Here is a 26,713-nt window from a genome sequence, read left to right on the forward strand (position 1 = left end):
AAAAGCTCTAGCAAGGGCCATGCCACAGAAACCAACAAAGGCTAACAGCCATACCTGCCAAAGCAGAGATCAGCAGCCACATATCCCAAGGACCACATCAAAGGCCAACAGCCACATGTGCCAAGGAATGCAACAAAGCCTGGCACCCACATGCTGCAAGGACCACAGCTAAGGCCTGCCATCACATGCATCAAGGACCACAAGCCAAGGCCCTTAGCCAAAACTGACAGTCACATATGCCAAAGGCTACAGCCAAGGCCAGCAGCCACATGCACCAAGGACCCCAACAAAAACAGACAGCCACATATGCCAAGGGCCGCAGCCAAGGCCAACAGTCACATTCGCCAAGGGCCAAGACTGGCAGCAACATGTGCCAAGGGCCACAGCCAAGGCCATAACAAGATCCAAATGCCACACCATAAGATAAGCAGGTTAAATACAAAGGAATTCTTTCCCCCATGTATTTAAATATTATTTTAATAACCCCCTGTTGTATTAATCTTTTGTTTTACTGTACAGCGCTGCATACATAAGTAGCTCTTTATAAATAAAGATAATCATACATACAGCTGACGATTCAGCATTAATGTTACAAAGTTTGGGTGCCTTCACGTGATCAAAATTTTCAGTCCTGTCCAATCAACGAGGCAACAGGTTTTTTTTACCGATATTGGTTGCTGAAACTTTGTTTTGTACCGTGATATATTTGGCCACCTTAAGCATCATGGTTATATAGCATCTTAATAAATGATACACACTAAATTGATCCATCTATGTTGTAAATAAATAAAACCATAGATTGCAAATATACTCAGTGGCATAACTTCAAAGCACCAAGCACCCTGCAGTAAAAAACTTTAGAGGGGCCTGGTGCACACAGCAACCCCTATCTGGTACCCCCACTCACAGCACACAGCAACCCCTATCTGGTACCCTCACTCACATCCCCCACTTCCCACCCCTTAGTGTTGCGGTTCGAGAGCAGTTGGGGAAGGGGATTCTAACAGCTCTAAAGGAAGCAGTCGCTGTGGTTCAGGCTCCCCTCTACCCCAGATGCAATTTTGGGCACTTTACAGCCTTTGAAAAAGATGGGCTAAAAAGTGTCTGTTCGTGCATCTTATGTAAAATTATTTGCTTATGGTGCATCTTATTTATTTATCATTTCTAAACTTAACATACAAATATGAAGAAAAATGAAAGGTATTGGTTTGAAAACTGTAAGATTGTCACAGAGTTCCCCAGAGTTCCCTGAAACAGCATTAGATTTTCAAATCTCAGTTGACTTCCAGGGACAATCCTTGGCTTTGACTTTTTCTCATGGAAATGTCCCTGGTTTTTAGACAAAACAACTTAACCAGAAATCAATGAAATACTGGTTATCACTTTTTATTTTGTAATAATTGAAAAGAGTATTTAAAATCTAATAGTATTGTTATAAACATGGGCATATCAAATTTATCAGATGTGGCACATTACACTTGTCACATCCTTACTGCTCAACCTGTAACTTTACTTCTGCTGATGAACCTCTTTTCTATCAGTTTGAAGGAACTCACTGTTCACTTCTCTCTGCCATAAATGTGCTGCAAATTAGACAGTGACACAACTGCTTTTAGGTTGTGCCAGTGCTTATCTGCAGTATAATGTCCACTCAGAGAGGAGCACATACATGCAAACTATACTGCTATTGATCATTTATTGAGCTGGATTGTTTTGGGCTACAGAAGTCGTTTATCCAAACATATGCTTCTGTAAGCTTACGGTAAATTAGGCACTTGTACTACCATAAGATCCACCATGAGCCTTTGTGTATGTTGGAGACCAAGGTGCTGAACAACTGCAACTTACAATAATGATGGGTGCCGGTGGTTCTTGAACTTAAACAGGAACTTATTTATTGAACATATCCATGTAGGAGCATTAACAGACAACAGTGCAGGTATCTTGCATATCACAGGTCAGGCTTATACTCACAGTACTTGGTCAAAATGACTCTATCCCCGCAGAGCACAATGGGTTGCTCCCAGTTTTCAGGTTTTACTTCTCACCATTAGAACGATTCACTATCTAGCCCTAGGTCTGTACACTGGTAACCCTACTCTGGGCAACAGTAGACCCGGAATATTAATCCCTCTACGATCCTTGCTGGAGCAAAAAGCTAACTCTCTGTCATACCTAGTGTGACCTATAACAGAATCTGCCTGACCTGTCTGGGCCTACCTTGCACCCAGGTTCCACTCTCTCTCTCTTTCTACACCCACCTACTTAGGTGGAGAACAAAATGGACTCCTTCCACATGGCTGCTAAGTCTTTTATATGATATCACAGTGTCACCTTATGGCCAAACTATAGAACTGCAAAGGTCATGTTATGACCCAGGAAAAGGGACTTACTTCCCATTATATTGAGGATCCCCTATAGCCGTCTAAATAACTAGGAGACTGCCAGTGAGAAAGGGCCATAATTTACCAGTCCCCTACACTTTAATAAAGGGCTCCTGCAGCCTAAAAACTATTAGTATTAATAGTCTGCACTTGTATGTTGCTCACTGAGTGGACATTATATTGCCTAGTGCAGTGCAGTCCACCTGCCCTATGCTGCCTGTGTGTGCCATACTCTGCCTGCCCTACCCTGCCTGTGTGTGCCATACTCTGCCTGCCCTACCCCGCCTGTGTGTGCCATACTCTGCCTGACCTATGCTGCCTGTGTGTGCCATACTCTGCCTGCCCTATGCTGCCTGTGTGTGCCATACTCCACCTGCCCTATGCTGCCCATGTGTGCCATACTCTGCCTGCCATACCCTGCCTGTGTGTGCCATACTCTGCCTGCCCTATGCTGCCTGTGTGTGCCATACTCTGCCTGCCCTATGCTGCCTGTGTGTGCCATACTCTGCCTGCCCTATGCTGCCTGTGTGTGCCATACTCTGCCTGCCCTATGCTGCCTGTGTATGCCATACTCTGCCTGCCCTACCCTGCCTGTGTGTGCCATACTCTGCCTGCCCTACCCTGCCTGTGTGTGCTATACTCTACCTGCCCTATGCTGCCTGTGTGTGCCATACTCTGCCTGCCCTACCCTGACTGTGTGTGCCATACTCTGCCTGCCCTATGCTGCCTGTGTGTGCCATACTCTGCCTGCCCTACCCTGCCTGTGTGTGCCATACTCTGCCTGCCCTATGCTGCCTGTGTGTGCCATGCTCTGCCTGCCCTTAGCTGCCTGTGTGTGCCATACCCTCCCTGCCCTATGCTGCCTATGTGCCATACTCTCCCTACCCTATGCTGCCTGTGTGTGCCATACACACAGGCAACATAGGTCAGGCAGTACAAACAATGTCTGAGGTGTGAACAGGTGAACAATGTGGGTGATTACAGCCTGAGGTGTGAACACTGCAGGGGGTGAACAACACAGAGGATTACATGTTTAAACAATACAGGGGGATTACAGCCTGAATCTGAGGTGAGAACCATGCAGGGGGCCAGTTAATCTCAGTACTGATACAATTTAAAGCTTACTCAAAGGTAAGCCATCAAAGCAACCAGACAGGTGGGGGGCCGCCAGTTGGACAGCACTGGCCTAGTGTATAAGTGTATATATTAATAATGCTGCATACAGTTTGTTATGTTACCCAATATATCTTCATCTGGTTTGACTTTATTTTTTACAAATATTTTTACTAGAAAAGAGGTTATAATGAAGAGCCAAGTTTCTGTAAAACTTGTGAGTTAGAGTATAATGTAATTCACAACTTGATGGACTCTGGTCTTTTTTTCAACCCTGTGTAACTATGTAACTATAACTATGTAACTATGTAAAAGGTTATCGTAATAATAGATATATACTATAGATGCCAGTAGCCTAGCCTGTGTGCTCCTTTATTTGGTTCTGCCATACTGAAGTGCCATCTTGTGGTCATTCAGTGAAAAAACATTGTTTATTTGGTGTCTTATGAAGTTTGTATTGACAGGGTTCACGTTATTTGAATCCTGTTTGTACAATTTATCATATTTCCTGATTTTTATCCTTTTTAGGGTTTTTACAATGAAAAGCAAATAATGTACTCACACAGGCTCACACAGGCCTACTTGCTAGTATTTATTAGGCTACTAAATTTAGTTTTTTGTTTTTCAACTAACAAATCAGTGACAAAGGCTTTTAAAAAAAAAAACAAGAAACATGAAAGGACTAAAGTGTTCAGAGTTAAGCATTGTCCAATGCAAAGGTTTTTAAAGCAGCATTATGTGTATACATTTGGCAGGTAAATTCACCTTTCTTTGTGCACACTGTATGGGAATCTTGCTACAGTGGAATGCTGCATTTACGTACCCATGTAGTACTCATTTTTGTCTTTTCTTTGTGGCCCGGTGCCCATGAGCCACACTCTTTCCTTCAATGGATTTTGAAGTTTTTTCGAATTTTGCATTTTTCCGGCTTTATACATATATATTTTTTTGCGTTTCCTGTAAAAATTTAAAAGCAGGGTTCCACTGTATTTCTCCATTGTTTGTACAATTTTAATTTAGGTAAATAAGCTTTACTAAGTATGTTTGCTGATCTGCTAGGGCTACTTCCACATTTAAATATTGCCCCTAAACTACCTTAGAATTGTTAATTACTTAATAATAATTGCTGTGGAATATGTCAATGCATTATAAATACATCTTAGTAATACTATTACAGGTATGATAACTGTAATAATAATAATTAAAGGGACAATACAAAAAAAATAACATTTAAGTGCAAAAAAAAAGTATGCCGTGGTTTGAACACAATGCACCTTTCCAGCATGCCCTATAAATGTGCTCAGTGCTTTCAGACTCAAAGCTCTGTATCTGATTGGTTTTTGTATACAGCACTGCCTATGTTTGGTACCTTGGCATACAGAGTGGGTTGGGGACACAAGTTGGGGACACAAGGGAGTCCCATGAAATGGTCCCAAGCTTGCATGCTTTTCAGTTTGTGTCCAGATTGCTGGAAAGACTTTTTACAAACTGCCTGGTCCAGCAACTTAGACCTCCATTCTTGATCCTCTTCAATCTGGCTTTCGCCTAACACACTCAAGCTAGGTAGAACTTTGGGGTGTAAGGTGCCGTACTGTACTAATATCTTCATTATACTAAAATTAAATTTTCAGGTGTGTTAACAGCACAACATTCCCATTGTACCTATATTAATCACAGTGTGCGATTATAGGCTTGAATCCAGTGTTGTTTCTAGGCTCCCGGCTACCCTGAGGCAGCCTTTCCTATGCCACACCCTGTGCTTGCCTTCAAGAGCTTCAGCAGTGATAGGGGGGGCTGAATCACTAGTGCAGAGTGCGATTGCCCTCTTTGCAATAGAAGAGCCAAAATTCCAACTTTAAAACCAGAATTTAGTTTTTTAATATACCTGAAGCAGCTTTTTGCCATCCCTGGTAACTTCTAGAATGCTGCCATCTATGGCACTCAACTTGCCTCATGGTAGCAGCAATAAACTCAATACCCAACAACCTTATTTATGCAAAGTTGTACGTAGAGCTTCAAGCACTCCGGACTTGTGAAAACTGCTAAAATCCAAAATTTATTTCATCATGTTTAAAACATGCATAGGCAGATGATTAAGTGCCTCAACAGGCACGAAACGCGTTAGGCGTTTATTGTTTTAAACATGATGAAATAAATTTTGGATTTTAGCAGTTTTCACGAGTCCGGAGTGCTTGAAGCTCTACGTACAACTTTGGAGAATTTTCCCTTTCAGCTGCGGGTTCGGGGCCTTGAGCACCCGGACCACCATCGGCATTTGGTGAGCTATTTGGATTCCTCAGTATCTGTATTATTGGGTGGCTTTTCTGAACTTTGCGTCAGGCTCGGGGTCTGAACACCTGGGCCTAACCTGATATTGGGTGTATATATATATATACCTTCTGACTTCTTTTATATATATCAGAAAACAAATTTTGAGTTAATTTAATTATTGATTATGCTTTCAATTATCTTTTTTCTTTTTTCTTTATCAGGTTTATTAATACATATATTTTGCTATTTTGTGCTTGGGAATCTTTTTTGAGGTTTTTTATATTCCTCCTTTCTCTATACAACCTTATTTATGATCAAGTGCGGTTACCCTAAATTGGATGCAAATGTTACACATATTGAAGCTGTTTGCTAAAGGTACTACCATCTAACCACTCTTATTTGTAAAAACGATTATGAGTAATGGCATTTGTTTTGATACTCTGGGCACAATTTCCTTCAGGCATGCTGGAATTCTGGGTACAAAGTACAGAAATTTGTGTCCAAATATTGCACTTGCACACTGCACTCCAGACTGCAATAAAGGGAATCTGTACTACAAGTGGTCCAATGGTTTGAACACAGGGTTTGGATATATATTTGTAGGTAATTTCCACCATTTCCTGTTTCCTCTTTTTGTTAGTCAATACTGTGGCATAAACAGTAGCATCCTAATGGAAACATATTCATAAAATGAAAATCATATGTTTTCTGTTGAGGGACACTCGTGTTTATTTAGGAAGCAATTACAAAAAAGATAAATTAGATTAGAAAATTTAATTAACATTTAATCTTGCATCTGTGTAGACATCTGTTCTGAAAACTAAGTTGCAGTCTCTTCAAATTTAACTCCAGACAGCTTGAAAGAAGTGACATTAATGAATACTGCTATAATAAGCGCTGGCACTCGCATAGATGCCACAAATGTGTGTGAAAATCAGGCAGATAATGTCACGCATAAGTATAACTCACAGAAGCTGCAGCCAGCCCAGATTCTATAAAGAAATCATGTAAAAATAGTAACACCAAGACTCTTCATAAGGCCATTGCCATTTTTGACCATTTTAGATAAGTCTCAAAAAAATGCTATTCTTGCCCATATTGCTTTTTTGGTATTTATAAATTTGTTTTGTGTATTGTCACTGGTGTTTTCTTGACAAAAATCTTTGCAAGCTGAAACCTCAATGTCACTTTATTAACAATTACCATTGTGTTTTCTTTTACTGACTGTGGAGCTTTGTGAGATACTTGTTTGACCCTTGAGTTTAATCTCCTTCCATATAAATTATTGTAGGGCCATGAATAAGGAAGATTAGGGATCAGGGCAGCACACAGCAGCATGTTATTGTTAGTGAATAGTACATGGGCAGATTTCCTTGTGTGAAATGACTGATTTTTATTGTTACACTGATGGGATGATGTGGTAGGAATGACAGTAAATTTTATGATTGTTTGCACCCCAACAATTTTCGTTGTGAAACAATGAAATCGGTCAGTGTTAAATGAATGTTAACTGCACATTACTTTTTTTATTTTTGGGTTAACTGTGGAAGCAAACAAAGGAACAGATAGCCATTGGTTAATATATATATGATCATGAAGCCAACATAGCAAAGATACGATAAAAGTATCCTCACATGTTGTTAACCATTAATAGATTAATCGTTTGTTAAAGCAATCAGCTGATAAGATTTGCAGGTTGCAAACAAAATCTGCCAGTGTATGGGCAGCTTTACAGCCACACTGTAGTGTCCAGACACACAGCTCAATAATACTATGTTGACTTTGCAAGGCAAATAGTTTTTGCATTCTAATGTGTTTTCAGTGTTTTTAATTACAGTATTTGGCAAAACAAATCAAGTTTTCTGTGTTTTTTTTGTTGTAGTCAATAAACAATGCATAATCAGACTGCAAATGAATTTAAACATTTTACTTTATCCCTCTATATCTGTGATTCCAACTCATACAACAAATTGTGGTGTACAAATAATTTTGTGTAAAAAAAAAACCTTATGCTATACTTTGTACCTATTTCTCTGTGCATGCAAAAGGTAATTTTTGCACACACTGCAAAAAAGTGGAAACATTGTTAGGCACCTCACTAGACAGCAGGGAATTATATCAATAAGAACAGTGCACCACTGGATTTTGCAAAATGTAAACATTTAAGGCCCACAGACGCCTACTGTTGCCTGTGTGTTCTAGTAACTACCTTCCTGTATTGTTAACATGCTCTAAACCTGCCTAAATAACTTTAAATAAATGTTATCCAGTTTTGCCAAGCACCTGTCCTGTCTGTATCCCAGTTCCTGCTTCCTCCTTGGTCCTCACTCCAGCCGTTTAAGTGCATCCAGCTTTTATATTTTTCCTTTTGTATTTGCAATTCAAATGCAATCTACATGCAGTGATCAAGCTGTTTCACTTGCTAATATATTCCATTTTAATGTTATATATATAAAGGTCAAATTTAGTGAGCATCCTCCATGAAAAGCAACAAAATGCCCTTAACTGCATTTCCACATAAAGCCTAATATATAAAGGTCAGTTATTGTTCCTATCATCATCATTGTCTGAATGTGCCAAGAGCAAGACAGCGTGTCATATTATTGAGACAGAATTGAAAAGCCCTTCAGTGATGTGTTGTTCCTGGAGTTCCAGTTCGAGGAAATCAGCTAGCTTATAAATAAAATAGTACTACAAATAAACTGAAAGCTTTTGGAAATGCTGCATTACGTTTATGTCACAAAAATACTACATGGAAAAAATAGCTGAGATGTCATTCTGAAAATATTCTCCAAGCAGCAGTAGGGTTGCCACCAGGCCGATATTTTACCAGTCTAGCCAAGGCCAGGGCCAATATTCCAAATTTTAATTAGTCAATCCACCCCTGGCCTGGCAACCCTAGCATTCAATGTGCAATAAGCAGGAAAAATGAAATAAGAAAAATTACACATCTCCCATTGCAACATGGGGTGGTATCCGGGCCTGTGGATAAACACAGGCTGAGAATTTTCCCCTACGCTCAAAAAAGCTTTAGGTTGTGCATACATGCAGAGCCACCACATTGACCTGGGTGCAGACACACACAGTGAAATTCAGAGTGAAACTGCATGTGCAAGCAGTTGAGTTCCGCTGTGTGTGTCTGCACCCAGGCTGACATGATGGCCCTGGGTGCACGTACAACCAGAAGCTTTTTTGAGCGTAAGGGAGGATTCTCCCTTCTGTATTCTGTGTATATCCGAAGGTTGAGAATCTGCTCTGTGTGGCATTAGCCTAATTCCAATAACAGGGTTAATGGCAGCAGACAAGATAATTTAAGTGCAGAGCAGAATGTGGCAAAAAGACAGCAAAAGATTACTTTTATTAAAGTACTGTATAGTAAAATAGCTTTGATCATATACAAGTTGTACAAAGTACTAGACAAAATGAGAAACCCCTTGAGAGAAACAGAGAAAGCCACACTAATAATTATTTCTACCTGTGTCTGGATTTATGCCACCAGACTTGGCAAGATACAATTTCCACCACACTTAATTCTCCTTGGTTTCTCATCTAAAGGTTGCCATATGGTTGTAAAGAAGTGCACAGGTGACCGGCCTTAAAAAAAGTAAGAGAAACACTTTTCCCAGTACAGGTGACTGACCAGTCAAGACAAAATGCTAAGATAACCCCCCCCCCCCCCCCCCAATACTGTGTTGGCTGTACTTTTCCTTTTTGGTCAGTTGGCCGATAAAAACAGTATGACTGATAATAACTGCTGCCTTATGCACACAATTTTTTTTATAGTCACTGTTATAATATTGGTTTTACCATATTTTGTGCCACATGCCCATCTGCACCTAATTAGTCTTTCCTGTTGCCAGTGAACCTTAGTTCAGATTTATTACCATCACAACTATCTACCAAATTTATGTATTAACTCTAGTGATTTCTCTGCAAACCCTATCTTGCACATTTCTCATTTTTTATAATCTCACTCTTGTAACCTCTGAAGATGCTCCAGTTTATATAGATATATATTCCATAAATCTGGCTTTAAACAGCCCAGCTTCAAACAGCTCATACATGCATAGAAATATGGCCTAGCTCCCGTATAAACATTCAACATACCTTTCTTTGCCCAGAATACTTGGCAATATGATTGTGAATATCTAAACTTATTTCTTTTGAATTAGAGATCCTGCTATTAGCTTTGGTGTCTGCAGACTTGCCTTATCTGGTGCCTACATGCACCTAGTGCACTGTGTTCAGGGACTATTTTGATAAAACATTTTTGTGACTTGGGTTATATAGGTGTAACCTTAGGGTTGCACTTACCAAGTAGTGAAATTATATAGAGTATTGTGTTTACTAGTAGTGATGTAAGATTTTTCAATATGCAGACTAATTTGCCAATATACTTCTAGTTCTACTTTGTTTTCCCATTGTCAATATTGACAACAAACTTCTCCTGATACTAAGGATCACCTTTGATCATAATGAAACTCATCCAGTTCCCTGACTGACACTGATGCAGAATACTTGGTACACTGGCATGAACTTTTTCAGAGGGTGAGAAAGCACTCCATGTGTCATCACCCTTATGGAAAGTACAGTAATAGCTGTGACACCACAAGTAAAGAAAGCCATAAAGTCATACCAAAACATTGCCTTTCTAGTTCATAACTGTACGAATGTCCTCACTTTTAACCTTGACTTGAACTGCAACTTTTTTCTGAACTGCAAAGAAACCCTTTTCTGAGTGTATTTCAAACCCTTTCAAGTTTAGTTCCCTTGTTTTGTCTTTTTTGAGGCCAAGGCCTGTGCATTTGTGTGTATTTTTGAACTTAAACATTTACCACAACAGAATATCTAATGTACTCTATAATTACCTCCTACACTATGCAAATGTTCGCATTATTCAGAACAATTGATTAGATTATACATTGTGTATTTTAGGAGCACTGCCTCTAGCCTACTGCAGAGAATCTTAGAATCATTTATCTTTCTCTCACCTGATAACCAATCATTAGTAGGGTTGCCACCTTTGCCAGGTTTTAAACTAACAAAGGGGCATGCGTGATGACATCAACGGTGTGTGTTGCTGACATAATCATACAAACTGCTGATATCAACACGCAATATATGGCGTCAGGGGTGGAGTTATTGGCTCTGCTGGATGCAGTTCGGAGGGTTTCTGCCAGGTTTTCATGCTATTGACTGAGGGGGAAGGGCAAGGCAGGCACGCATATAAATAGCCACTGCCAACAGCAGAAGTGGGGCATGATTAAGTTGCAGAAGGGGATGGCGGGAAGAAGAGCTCGGCCTGAACCAGCCCACAACCCGATTAAGTTCTGTGAGTGTTAGCATGAAACTGCCCAACTCGAGGGTGTTGGGCCAGTCCACACATCCTATTGTTTTTGCCATACTCTGCCTGCCCTATGCTACCTGTGTGCCATACTCTGCCTGCCCTATGCTGCCTGTGTGCCATAATCTGCCTGCCCTATGCTGCCTGTGTGTGCCATACTCTGCCTGCCCTATGTTGCCAGACTCTACCTGCCCTATGCACACTGTGTGCCTTACCCTGCCTGCCCTATGCTTCCCGTGTGCGCCATACTCTGCCTGCCCTATGCTTCCCATGTGCGCCATACTCTGCCTGCCCTATGCTGCCTGTGTGTACCATACTTTGCCTGCCCTTTACTCACTGTGTGTGCCATACTCTGCTTGCCCTATGCTGCCTGTGTGTGCCATACTCTGTCTGCTCTATGCTGCCTGTGTGGGCCATACTCTGCCTGCCCTATGCTGCCTGTGTGTGCCATACTTTGTCTGTCCTATGCTGCCTGTGTGTGACATACTCTGTCTGCCCTATGCTCACTGCGTGTGCCATACTCTGCCTGCCCTATGCTGCCTGTGTGTGCCATACTCTGTCTGCCTTATGCTGGCTGTGTGTGCCATACTCTACCTGCCCTATGCACACTGTGTGCCTTACCCTGCCTGCTCTATGCTTCCTGTGTGTGCCATATTCTGCCTGCCCTATGCTGCCTGTGTGCCATACTCTGCCTGTCCTATGCTGCCTTCTGTGCCATACTCTGCCTGCCCTATGCTGCCTGTGTGTGCCATACTCTGCCTGCCCTATGCTGCCTGTCTGTGCCATACTCTGCCTGCCCAGTTTTACCCTGCCTGTGTGCACCATACTTTGCCTGCTCTTTTCTGCTGTTGCTACAAGGCTGATTATTAAATTGTGATGCTAATAGCACTGCTTTCAGAGCTGCCATGTAAAGTTAATCTGCATAAATGACTAATTAACCTTATATTGTGACATTTATATTTCATATATACAGTATATTGTGAGTGGATCCTTAAGCTCAGTAACTGACAACTGCACAGATCATCAGCAGAAAAGATGGGGAGCTACTGGGGGGATCTGGGAGACACAGATCTTCCCTGCTAAAGGGCTGTGGTTGCCTTGGGCTGGTACAGAGGCCCATAACATAATGTGCAACATTTTTACCCTACTTCTTTAGTTAGGCTTTATTTCTCCTTTAAAAGCTCTTTTGATAGCATGGATGTGGTTTGAAGTGGGTGTGGTTAAAAGGGGGAGTGGCCAAAACTGGCTTCCATTATCATCCCTCCACCACATAGGCCAGAAAAATTCTGGCCCTCATTACTACAGAAGTTGGAAAGCACTGTCGTAGACTCTGCCTGCTGAATGTATATATGTCAATTACTTCCTTTTAATATGTCATCAGGGTTTACTGCTGTTAATGTGGCTGACCGTACCCACCACACGTAAGGTCAATGATAAAGAGCTTACATTACAGTTGTAAGAAGTGGTACGCAAACAGAAAAAAACAAGTTTTCCATTTTCTTTTACAGAAGTCACCTATGAGTTAACCTCTCACAATCAGCTGTACAAGAGAAACAATGGATCTCTCCCACAAAGTCCCTTATCTTCAACTGTATTCTGTCTAATGGAGGTAAGCAATAAGTATGTTATTCATCATACAACTTTCAGCAAAGACTCAGTGTCTCTTTCATTTGACCCGGCATTAAGCAGGCGCAATGACATCACTTCCGGTTTAGGCTGTGAGCTTCCCCTGGGTTGGCCTCCCTCCAGGTTGACAGCTCTGCTTTGTCCATTCATTGGCTGATATAACAAAGCATGTATGTTTGCCCTTGTTTTGTGTGTGAGAACAGAGAATTTTAGTACTTAAAATGGCAATTTAGGGTTGTCACATTTTCTGGAAAAAATTCTTCTTACATTTTTATGTTCATTCCCTGTTAATAACAATGACATATACCAACATTTTTAGTGGCCAAGCCAGTAAAATACCAGCTACATACAGTTACACTAAAACGATGACACTGTTACACTCAAACGATGACATTCACAGACGGGTGTCTTTTTCAACCTAAATTATGATAATAGTATAAATGTTTTATTATTGTGTTTTCTCAACCCTAAGGGTATTTCACCCCATGTTCCACTGCAGGGGAGTGCAAGACGAAATGCAGGATATCCTTCCTTATCAGCCCATACTGACACAGGTGCATGCAAGTGCTGAATGTAACCTGATGCGTTCCGCCTGTGTTCGGCAATTGGATGTGCCTGTGAAATTTACAAACAAATCAGTATCTATGTAAGAGAAAAAAAATATTAAAAATGTTGGTAAAATATCATAGTTAAACATGTGCTACAGTTGTGAATTGTTATGATATTGACATTTTTTTTCTTGGTACTCATGCCTTTAATCATGGTTTGAGTGCATGACCTCTTCCTTTTACGAGATGTACTCCCACTATTGACTTTCCATTAGCTCACTGTAATGATTTAGACACAAATGTCTGATTACCTCTAATGACGCAAATACATTCTAAATGCAACGTTCAGATTCTAAGAGCATATCTTCAAATTGCACCAATTTTGTATGCTCCCCGCACAAAGCTAGTTCAGCAGCAACTTCAGCTCTTCTTTCAAAATGCAGCAGGACTCTGGGATTAGGAAGAGCATTCTATTATTATCAGGGCCATGATTACTTTCACCGTCACTTGATATGATGATGTGACACTTAGGAATGCTTAAATTACTTGTCAAAATCACACCATGTAGGTGTCAGAAAAAAAACACCTTGTGATTCAGACATTTTTCAACCCACAGATTAGAGTATATCTCTGCCAGCCAGCCACTTCCGTTATACAAGCTTTCCATATGGGATTAGAATAGACAAATTAATAGAATTTCAAGGTCAGGGTGTTATCTCACCCACCCTTGTGTATCCTGTGTTTGTATTAATTAGCTATACTATCTGAATACAGTGTGCTTCCATATGAAATATTAGATGATAACATTCCTAACTGCACATACATCTGCAATGGTGTTAACATAGAAAGATAATTAACTCTTCAAGCCAAGTTGCTCAGCACTATGGTTCTAGAGAGTATGGATGCTAAGCAGTTGGGCATGATATAATGTGAGGCGGCTGGCATGACAGTGAGAAGCTAAAGGAAGGTTAGAACTGCCACTGGTGCTCAGGCGCAAATATCACAGTGACCAAGCAAATTATATGGGCTCAATGAGTCCTAAAAGTGGTGATGTTAGAATCCCTAAAACATACCAAAACTGTGAGCATTCATTTTTTTTTGGTCTTTCCCATGGCTAAAGATTGGATAAGCTGCTTCCCTAGTGTCATTTTCTTTATGGGTTTTTGAGAAATATACAAGGTGCAGCTGACATTTTACAAAACACAGCTGATACAGCAGTCTTTCTCCATCTATGCAGTCATTTTAGCTTGGATAGGCATATTTTTGCTAGAGATATTTTGTCACAATACCCTTAAAATGGCACAATTATGATATTGAGTGTATATATATATATGTACAGGTATGTATATACATTGCATACCTCCCAACTGTCCCGATTTTTGTGGGACAGTCCTGATTTTAACAGTTCAGCCTGCAGTCCTGGATTCTTACTGAAAAGTCCCTCATTTCTGTTTCAATGCTTGCAGTTTAAAGGTCAGTTTCACCTTTTTTTTATCAATAACACATAAAACAAGATCCCAAAACACCCGGAAATGTATTCAAACTTAATAACCTGCCAAATTTTGTAAAAATGGGAATGGTATTTAGGGGGTCTGGTCGCAAAAATGGGCATGGTCAAAAAATTTTCACTGAGCTACATGTGCCTTTTCTTTTTGTCCCTCTTTACACTTTTCAAATGTTGGGAGGTATGACACTCAATGGCATATTGATGCCCACTTGGCAGGAATAGGCAAGGTAGATTTTTGCATCTCTAGAACCATTGTGTCTAACTCTGCTTCCCTTATAGACTGTAAACTCTTTTAAGCTTAAATACCTTGAAAACTCTGTTTGTCTCTTCTAATATATATACAGTAGAACCCACACTTTACATTTTTTAGAGGATCAGAAAAAAATGGTATAAAATCTAAAAATGTAAAATAAAGGAAATGCTTTATATATGATATACTAGTAAGACCACAAAAACAGTGTAAAATGAGGGCAAACGTAACATTGGAGTATTGTATGTAAAACTGAGGTTTTGACTGTAAATAATAATATTAGAGATTATGTAATCATTTATTAATTCACGGCCCAGGCAAGTGTCAGGGAAAGAGCCATTGTTTATATTAATATGCTCTGGCAGAGCTGTCGCTACTAATAACTGAGTAATCTTCTTCTTCAACTAAAGGTGTTTGGAGCAAGGTTAAAGAGTTCTAATAAAGAGCTGAGTCTACTGATGGTGTTTTCTAATGCTAATTCCCATAGGCACCATAGTATCATAGAATTAGCCTTTAGCAGCACGTAAGTGCCAGTGAATTATGTAAAATGGGGACACGAGGAGCCGCAGTTCAGCAACAGCTGTAGGGCATGCATGTTTCACTGCCTTAGTTTAAGTACAGTCTTACTCACTATACAGCATACTTTAACATTCTGTATTATACACTTACAGGTAACTCCAGACCCCTGGGCACTGAGATTTAAATTATACCAGATCTGAAAAAAAACATAGTCTGTACAAGATATATAATGCATGGCATTTTAACCTTTCCATCATTCTCACCTACAATAAAAATTTAAATAAAGGGCATGATTAAGTCTAAACCAATTCTTGGGTGAGGAAGTTGATCCAGTCTTCTCATGAGAGAAAGGTTATGAAGCCTGGTTAATGAGCTTTTATATAGGTCTCTTACTAGCAGCAAATGGCAAGATGCCATTAGCTCAGAATGTTGGTGGCATAGTAACAAATAACTGATTCAAATTTGGCTAGATGGCGTATTTACTTTGCACTATAATTACTAAATTTGTACTACATTGAACCACAAACCAGGGTTTATGAAACTGTTTAACCCCTTTGTACCACCTAAAAACGTACTCTAGTAAGTATGACAATATCATGTACCAGTTGCCTTGGGCTGGGTGTATGCAGTAGAGTAAAATTGGAAACTGGCAAAACTTTGTACTGTGCAAGGAGGCAAGGTAGTGGGCCCCGACAGCAAACAGGAGTGCCAGCCTGGGGTGTGAGTTTAGGCTGGCACTGGGGAGGGATTTAATAGTTTTGAATCTAAGAACTTTTTTATTGTAATACCAGACCACTTCTGCAGGCAGGGGGCTTTGTGTGTACAAGCTGACTTGGCAGCAAAGAAAAGTCATATGTACTATTTTCATTTTAGGGTCCCTACAGGCCACATACTTTGGGAAATCTGTTAGGCTTTAAACTGTTCAGTTCAGTATGGCTTTGTTTTAAAGGACATGTAAAGCCTACATTTTACTACAATGTATATCAGTTGGGCACATTACCCCACCCAAATGGCATCATCTGTACTGCATATATGCCCTCTGTTTGCCAACACCATCACATTTTCCACCGTGGCCATTTTTCCTATGACACATCATCAGTTGCATTTAAATCTGCAAACAATATATGTGCAACATTTGGCGCCCCCTTATCTCCCCCCCCCCGCTGTATGAACGCTCATGCACGAACAACCCCGCACCACGTGAACGCGCATGCGCCAACGCCAACTTTAAAACTCCCATACGGAGCAGTGGGGAGAGGTCCCCACAAATCCGGGCCTGACAAAGACCCCTATTTAGCATACATTTTTTCAATAATGGAGGCTCATATGGGCAGTAATCACTTTGATAAAAATTCTGCTTGAATTAAGAACTGTCATGGTTATAAGCTGAGCTCAGGAGAGGAGGTTAGGAGAAAAAAATAGGAGCAGACAGCTACAGCTGATCGGAACCAGAAATGCCATCTCTTTATTGGCTGCTATAATGGAGTGTGTGTTTAGTAATCTGAGCTGAGAAGAACTGATTATGCCCAGGGGCCAACAGCCAAAGCAAATCCAAAGTTAGGGGGCTGAGTGATTTAGAGGAGGAGAAGGATATCTAAGTGATTAAGGGGATGTTGCAGCCTTACTATTAACCTCTGAACAACCAGTGTGGCAGGTATTTAAAGATTTTAAAAAGGCTGTTCACTGATGAAATTTTTGTGTGTAGGGTTTACATGTCCTGTAAAGTGGGCAAAATCAGAAAGTGCTGGTGGGCGAGGCTTGTTATAAATGGGTGTGGCTTATAATTGTGGCTTATTTTGGCATGCCAAGCTATTCACACCGCCCCTACCTTTCCTCCACTTTTCCCACACCACATGAATTCAAGCACTGGGGGTGCCTAACAAATGTCCTTTAAAGCCACATTATTACACAGCTTGTTGCTGTTGACATTTAAATAAATATTTTGGATAGCTAGGAAATCATTCATGTGGAATAGAGTTGAAGCAGCTGGTCAGGAATTTGCATGCAAATGGTTGTTTTTGAGAATATTTTTACAATTTGTTAAAGATGCTTACACTGAAATAGAAAGTTATACAAAGGTCAAACTTCAAATGATATGTAACTGTTAGGTTAGAGGTGTTGTATTTTGGTTTATTTCTCCATTGTAACTTGGTGCAAAAAAGGGTCATTTTTAGAAACTGGAAGGAAAGTTTTAATGTATTGCATTATTATTTTCACCATAAGTACTCTCTCAAAGGACTTATGCATACTGGGAATAAATAGCATTTGCTTCACTCAGAACAGGGGAAAATACAAATGACGCAAACTAGATTTAAATAGACTAGATAGACTCCCATACACCAGTTGCGTTCAATGACCCTGAAGAGCAATTATGTATATTTGGATGGATTCCCTGCAGTTACGGAGGATGCGTATTGAATGAAATGCAGCAGTGTTACAAGGTTTATGTAACCAGATCTTATTCTGCTTCAGTAACCACACAGTGACCCTGTTTACCATAACCGACAAATGCTTAGAAGAAAAGAAGTCCTTGGAGATTCAGAACCACATGAATAGCTTTATGTGCTAGATACTAATATATCTCTTTATTCTGATGGATTCCTTTATGATAAACCTACCCAAAATGCCAGTGTGAATCATATTTTGATTCATATGAGTGACTATTCCATGTGCTGTTTGTCCATTTCTGCAAATAAATGATTTAAAGACATTGCCGACAGACTGGAGTGCTTCTTCCCCTTTGCAAAGATACTATTCCATGTTAAGCATGCATTTTAGAATATGGAGAATGGAGAATATGTGAAGTTACTCTGAATAATGATTTGGTTAGATTATCTGGGGGTTTGTTGGTCCTTTCTAGGGTGTGATTGGTTAAATGCCTTCTTTTAGATGCCTATTCTTCTGTATACATTTTGATGGTATTCGCTTAACCTGTTTATTAATATATACTGTGATTTATTATTATTTGAGGGTAAAACAAGTGTATCCTATTATATTTTTCAGTGATAATTTTGTTTTTGTTTAGCATGTTTTGTTGGAATTGTAAACAGCAACACTGACAGTGGCCCTGGCCCTATATCAATGCCTGACAGAGCTGTAATGTTGCTGTGCAGACTGCTGTAATGTGTCTTTGTTTGCAAATAAAGGTAGAATAAAGATTGGTGCTGTTCAGTTTAGTAATTTCCACCGATTCGGCTTGTAGGCAGGCCAGTGAGCAATGTGACCTCAAAAATCTGTGTTGACCACCACCGTGCATTGGCTATGCTCCCCACTGAAGTGAAGTCTAAGGATGAAGACAGACGGGGGGATTAGTCACGGCAACTTTTAAGAAAATCCCAGTCGTGGCAACTAAAAACACAGTTGCTGCGACTAGTTGTGGTGACTAACCTCAATGTAAAATATACAAGTCGCCGGGATCATGTCGTACAAATTGCTGCTGTTACTTTAGCAGTGGCAAGTAGTCACCGCAACTGGATTATAAAAATCACAGCGACTAATCACTTTCACCCTAAAAGAGAGTTGATGACTTCCACATCCAGTTACTTGTATAGGCTGTGATTGTTTCATGCATGCATTATGTTTTCTCTTTTGCTCACTTATTATATAATCATTCATATCAGTCCTTACCTCAGTGGAGCTTACCTCTAAAGAACATAGAAATGCCACTTACCCAAGAGAATGTACAAGCTCCACTCACCACCCCAGTGGTTATAAAGGGAATAACCATTATGTTGCAACAATTATTATTACTTCACAAGGATAGGTTCCAATGAAGTAGCCAATAACAAATCATTTCCCCATATTTGCACTTATATTTATAGCTAAAATTAAGTTCATTCTTTTGAAAAGATTTCCCTGGGATTTTCCCTGACTAATACAGGGTTTCAAGCCTCACAGCTCTTTCAATGGAGGCAGACAATGCAATTCTTTAAATATGTCACAAGCACTGTCTATCTCAAGTCTCTCTACACTTTAATTAAGATGCTCTTGTGTTGTTCCAGAAAGACAGAAATACAGCAGTGGCTTTGTACCACGCTTCTATCAACAGCTGCCAGGCTCCCACACTTCTCTGGGATCTGTGTTCCAAACAGCAGCACACAATGACACCCTTATTATAATCATGAAACCAACTGTTAACCCGTTTATACACAGTGCATATCTGTGCATATCTACCACAACCAGTTATGCGATTAAAACAATGGTGGCATCATATTTAGACAGACGGTGGTGTGTGTATATACATTGCTATATTGGAAGGCGTATCCACACCCTACAAATGGGTTTTGAAAACCAAAAAAGAGATGACGCAGGAACTGTACTGTTTCAAAGTGGCAGTCTGGGAAGAAAAATCAATATTAAAAGAGACATATCCTATAAAAATTATGACTGTACCAGTGAAATATGCTCCTCTAGATATAGAAGAATTGTGCTTAAATAAATGTGTTTCAGACTGATTTATTGAGAAATTCCACCAAAACCCCACTAGTCCCGCCCACCTGTTCCACTTCCTGCTGGCTGAATTCTCTGGATGTGCAGAGGAGCCGGTGGCTCTCAGCACACTGCACTGTAGGATAGAAACCAATCAGAAGCTAGGCTGACCTGATAGGGAACTGAAGGCTATCTTTGCTTGTGTGAGTGCAGGGCTGCGATTGGCTCTCCCCCTCCTACTGTGCTTCTGGCAGGGACCATTAGGACACGCCCACCCTTCATTTCAAACACGGATAGATAGGGTCTATAGGGAGCTCCAAAAAGGGGCCATTTTTACAGATATGATTCATTTTTAGCACAAAGTGAAACCAACAACATATACAGTATTATTCATAGTTGCCTACAAAACTAGGGTTTTTCCCATTTATCCCATATGCCTCCTATTTTGCTTGTTTTAACTGTAGGTGTTCTGCATATACAGCCAGGAGTCAGTGTCTTTTGTTGGCTTCGTGAACAGTTATTTTTCTATTGAAATAAAATGTACAGAGGTATAGCAGTCTGCTTTATGTATATATATATATATATATATATATAAAAAAAAATGGGAAAGTTGTGCTCAACCACTAAATTTTAAACCATTAGGCGGGGGTGCAATGAGGTTGTGACCACGATATACATAGAAACAACAACAAGAGATCCTCTGCACTCACCCATTATCAATATATAGAACATTAAGACATTCGGTGCATTTAAGCTACTAAGAAATGCCCTTCCCTTTAAACAAAACATTGCAGAAGCAGTAGAATTCTTAATAAATCGCATAAGTCAGTGTAGAAACTGGTCAAAAGGGATGACTTTGACACAGTTGGCCAGCTTGAAGTATATTGCAATATATGGACAAACAATCCCTGTTTTGCTTAAAGGGAAGGGCATTTCTTAGTAGCTTAAATGCACCGAATGTCTTAATGTTCTATATATTGATAATGGGTGAGTGCAGAGGATCTCTTGTTGTTGTTTCTATATATATATATATAAAACCAGATTCTTGACTTTAGATAAATCCGCCCCTAGGTGTTTGCTGGTATATCTTATGCTAATGTCAATGTATGTATAGTAGTAGTAACTGACATGAATGACATCCACCTTTCACTAAACAGTGGATGGAATTTGGCCAAAAAGTGAACACTTTTTTGGCAGAAATCCAGCCTATGTAAGCGGTGACAGTCAGATACCTCACATGTTACTGCTTACATGTCACTATGTGCCTCTGGTTTTCCACTTACAGAGAAAACACCACATTATACAGCCTTAAGGTTAATGTCAGATGGGGTTGATTCTGAGCCTGAGGATAAATGCAAGCCAAGAAGCAGCCCCTACCCTGGCATCAGCCTTTCCCTGCACCCGGAACCAGGGCCGCCATCAGGGGGGCACAGGGGGTACAGCCGTCCCGGGCCCGGACGATTTTAACTTAAAAAGTAAAATTTAAGTAACTTAAATCGATTCCGGGCCCTGTCATTGGTGGTCAGCGGGTGATCCTATTGGCCGTGCCCCGTGCGTACATCACGTCAGTACGCACGGGGCGCAACCTTATAAAAGGGCCTGTCTTCTGCCGGCACTCAGAAGCGCCGAGGTGTCATGCAGGGAGGGCCTTGCCTGAGGAGCGCGAAGCCGCCGCCGCTGCCGACGACGACAACAAGATGCTGGCTACCAATGTACTGGGGGAAGGGGGGCACAGCTGGCTACCAATGTACTGGGGGAAGGGGGGCACAGCTGGCTACCAATGTACTTGGGGAAGTGGGGCAAAGCTGGCTACCAATGTACTGGGGGAAGGGGGGCACAGCTGGCTACCAATGTACTTGGGGAAGTGGGGCAAAGCTGGCTACCAATGTACTGGGGAAGGGGGGCACAGCTGGCTACCAATGTACTTGGGGAAGTGGGGCACAGCTGGCTACCAATGTACTTGGGGAAGTGGGGCAAAGCTGGCTACCAATGTACTGGGGGAAGGGGGGCACAGCTGGCTACTAATGTACTGGGGCAAGGGGGGGCACAGCTGGCTACCAATGTACTGGGGGAAGGGGGGCACAGCTGGCTACCAATGTACTGGGGCAAGGGGGGCACAGCTGGCTACCAATGTACTTGGGGAAGGGGGGCAAAGCTGGCTACCAATGTACTGGGGGAAGGGGGGCACAGCTGGCTACCAATGTACTGGGGGAAGGGGGGTACAGCTGGATACCAATGTACTGGGGCAAGGGGGGCACAGCTGGCTACCAATGTACTTGGGGAAGGGGGGCTAAGCTGGCTACAAATGTACTGGGGGGGCACAGATGGCTACCAATGTACTGGGGGGGCACAGCTGGCTACCAAATGTACTGGGGGGGGGGCACTGCTGGCTACCAATGCATTAGGGGGGCCCTGCTGGCTAACAATGTATTAGGGGGGGCCCTGCTGGCTACCAATGTATTAGGGGGGCCCTGCTGGCTACCAATGTCTCATATCTGTGAGTCCTTTGTACTGGTGGGAGGGGGGCCCAGAAAAATTTTTTGTGAGGGGCCCTGTGATTTCTGATGGCGGCCCTGCCCGGAACCCTTGCGTCAGCCCAGGTGCAGGCGCACAGTGTGGTCTTCAACATTGAAATCTGCTCCATGTGCCAGCACCAAGCCTGACGCAATGGCTCCAGGTGCAGGCACAGGAAAAGGCTAATGGCAGTACAGGGGCCAATTCTCGGCCTGCGGATAAACACTTTGTCTGCCATTAGAGCCTTAGCCCTAAAAATGCTCAACCACCTTTTTGGCAATATCATAATAAAAACTTTGTACCGCTGAGAAATCAAATTGCAATATGCAAACCACTCAAAATGTGTAATCATGCAAAATGCTTCCTACATTGAGGCAATGCAGATTCTCAGCAATACATGGATCTTTTTGGGGTACCTCCCATGCAAAAGGCAATGTTGTGCAGGCAACAAGATTCCCCCTCTCACATCATTGCCCTTGTCTAACCAGCCACTGTCATTTAGCAAGCTTGCAATCAGGTCCGTAATTATATATATATATATGCACCCTGAGGGCCTGTGCCTAAGGCAGCATCCTTAGGGGGGTGGCCTTAATGAAGTTTAAAAAACTAAAAAAAATAATAACCCTCCCCATGGGCCAGATGATTATTCTTTTACATTTTTTAAATTAACCCCAGGCATGATGTCACATACTGGGAATGAAGTCACACACTTGAAGTGACATCACATGAAACTGTGCCCATGGCATGACTTCCTCCATTTGGGGGCGTATTTAGGTCAGGTGCCTAATACTTTCTTGCTAGCAATAGGTTGTATTATCACATGCCATAGGTTTATTATAGTAGTGTAATCCCATTACGGGAAGCAGTCCATGACATTGTTGGGGGGGCATGGCATTGTTGGGGATCTACCCAGCCAAATAATACTGTAAATAGCACCTTTCATTATTTATTTTTTTTAAAAGGATAAAGGGGGCATTAAGAATCTTTTTGCCAAACTATAGGTCATTTTGATATCTGCAAGTAAAAATATTGTTTCTGTTAGTAAGTTAGTAGTTATAGCTTGTATCTTTACATTTATACATACAGCAAATCTGTTCCAGGCTTCTCTCATTGCTGTAGTGTTTCCAAAGAAAATCACAGGATAATGTAGTTTTGGTAAGGATAAGGATTATCAAACTGATATGGTAGGTGATCAAAAGAATTATGGTGATATGGTGCTTGAGAACAAGCACTTTTTTCTTTTAGAGTAACAAATTTATAATTATACAATTAATTTTTTAATGTTTTCATTAGCTAAATACTAAGGGGAAAAAGAAAAAGCCTGATGAAAAATTTCTGCATCCTATAGAGATGAGGAAAGTAAATGAATTTACTGTAGAGTTTGTGATAGGAGGTCTGTCTTTAAGTGTCCCTAATGCTTTTGGTATTTAAATGCAAGAGCCATTTAAAATAAGCACCACTGACAGTCTATTTCCAGTTCATCCATGAGATCTACACATAGAATATAAAATAAAGGTAATAGCCTTGTGGGTCTATTTATGCATTCGTGCAGTATATAATACATTGTCAGATGCTGTCAGATGCCCAGCATCAGCATATAAATAATTTGAGTCACATCATTTATTCCCCATTCGGCCTAGGCTGGGGAAATTCACTGGAATTCCTAGAATTAAAGCTGCCACTGGGAAATGCTACATTTTCCCATCAGATTACATAAAGATAGCAGCACAGAGACCATGCACTGAATTGTGTGCCTAAGGGAAAAGGACAGATACAGCTAATTTTATGGCTTTGAATGATGAAACAGTTGGCAAACCAGTATGCAAAATCATACTGAACAACAAAAAAGGTTTCAACAATTTTTCACACTACAGCACACTACTATGAAATACTCCTAAAGAATCTAAATTCAGTTTTACTTTAATAGTTTTATGTGATGAGTGATGTACACACGCTTATCTTTGGACACAGGAGAGAAGAAAAAAGATTCTTAGATTTAGCATTTCAGAGTCAGAGTCAGAGTCAGAGGTTATTCATTAACTACTGACACTACTACCTCTACTGACACTACTGACACTACTGACACTACTGACACATGCAGTACCTCAGGAATGCATCATGCACATATACACAGGGCTGCCATCAGAAATCACGGGGCCCCTCACAAAAATAAATTTCTGGGCCCCCCTCCCACAAATACAAAGGACTCACAGATATGAGACATTGGTAGGCAGCAGGGCCCCCCCCTAGTACATTGGTAGCCAGCAGGGCCCCCCCAGTACATTGGTAGCCAGCAGGGCCCCCCCAGTACATTGGTAGCCAGCAGGCCCCCCCCTAGTACATTGGTAGCCAGCAGTGCCCCCCCTAGTACATTGGTAGCCAGCAGGGCCCCCCCTAGTACATTGGTAGCCAGCAGTGCCCCCCCTAGTACATTGGTAGCCAGCAGTGCCCCCCCTAGTACATTGGTAGCCAGCAGTGCCCCCCCTAGTACATTGGTAGCCAGCAGGGCCCCCCCAGTACATTGGTAGCCAGCAGGGCCCCCCTAGTACATTGGTAGCCAGCAGGGCCCCCCCTAGTACATTGGTAGCCAGCAGGGCCCCCCCTAGTACATTGGTAGCCAGCAGGGCCCCCCTAGTACATTGGTAGCCAGCAGGGCCCCCCCTAGTACATTGGTAGCCAGCAGGGCCCCCCTAGTACATTGGTAGCCAGCAGGGCCCCCCCTAGTACATTGGTAGCCAGCAGTGCCCCCCCCCCTAGTACATTGGTAGCCAGCAGTGCCCCCCTAGTACATTGGTAGCCAGCAGGGCCCCCTAATACATTGGTAGCCAGCAGTGCCCCCCCTAATACATTGGTAGCCAGCAGTGCCCCCCCAGTACATTGGTAGCCAGCAAACCCCCCCCTAGTACATTGATAGCCAGCAGGGCCCCCCTAATACATTGGTAGTCAGCAAACCCCCCTAGTACATTGGTAGTCAGCAAACCCCTCTAGTACATTGGTAGCCAGCAAACCCCCCTAGTACATTGGTAGCCAGCAAACCCCCCCCTAGTACATTGGTAGCCAGCAAACCCCCCTAGTACATTGGTAGCCAGCACAGCACAATCCTCCGGTGACGGCTCCTCAACGACGGCTCCTCCGGCGAGGTCCTTCATTCCCAACAGAACTGCACTTCTGAGTGCCGAACGACGCCAGGCCCTTTTATAAGGTTGCGCCCCGTGCGTACTGACGTGCATGTACGCACGGGGCGCGACCAATAGGATTACCGCTGACCACCAATGACAGGGCTCCGAACATACACCTCATCCCTTTCTGTCTATGTTATGTTGCATAGACATTCATTAGTTCTTATGTTACATTGCATAACCATTTCATAACCCCCCATTACATTGGGCAGACTTTTTGCCTAACTGACATGTTACTTGCACAGGCACTTTCCTTTGACCCATAACACATGGTAAATAAATCCTAACCCAGTAAGCACAACACACCAGAATTAAGTTAGAGACATGCTGCAGCTTTATTGTGTTAACTAATAACTCCAGTTAAATACATGCATTAAACAACCATAGCCAGCCCCTGCTCACTGCCCCAGCAGGACACCTATATGAATTTATAATATCGCCAGCCTTGTATAACTAGCCAAGGGATAAATGCCAATTCTTATTTCCAATCACTTTCCTCCAGTTGTATAGCTGCGACAATACCAATTTTTTGAGGGTGGGTGGGTAGGGGAACTGCTCTTGTCAGCACTGAGGTAAGTAGGTTACCTCAGCCTGTTTGCCCCCACTATTTATTGCCTCTTTTAGCGCCACCTACACACTTCAGCTTGAGTGGGGCATGCCAGCTCTATAACTCCTGGTACCCCTTAGCTAACTAAACAACTACTTCCCCATGTGGGTAAAGGGCTGATAAGTCCCTTCACCCTTCATTTCAGAGAAACCACACACCCTACTGCCCATGGTATATTGTGTAGGGCCAAGGCCATCATCACTAATAATGGGACCCCAATTGTTGGGGTCTAAGAGCAGTGATAAGCCATGAAGTGAGAATACACTACCCGTGCCATGAGGAAGCATGTGAAGTTTTGGCACTTCAGACTTGCAAGACCTGGGCCACGAACATTCAAGCTTCAAAAGCTGTCCGGCCCTTTGGCCAAAGGATCAAATGCCAGCTGGGTGGGGTGATCCCCCAACAAAGGCCAAAAGCGTAGGC

This window comes from Xenopus tropicalis, chromosome 4 (genome assembly GCF_000004195.4).
Source record: "Xenopus tropicalis strain Nigerian chromosome 4, UCB_Xtro_10.0, whole genome shotgun sequence".
In the NCBI taxonomy this organism is placed as follows: domain Eukaryota; kingdom Metazoa; phylum Chordata; class Amphibia; order Anura; family Pipidae; genus Xenopus; species Xenopus tropicalis.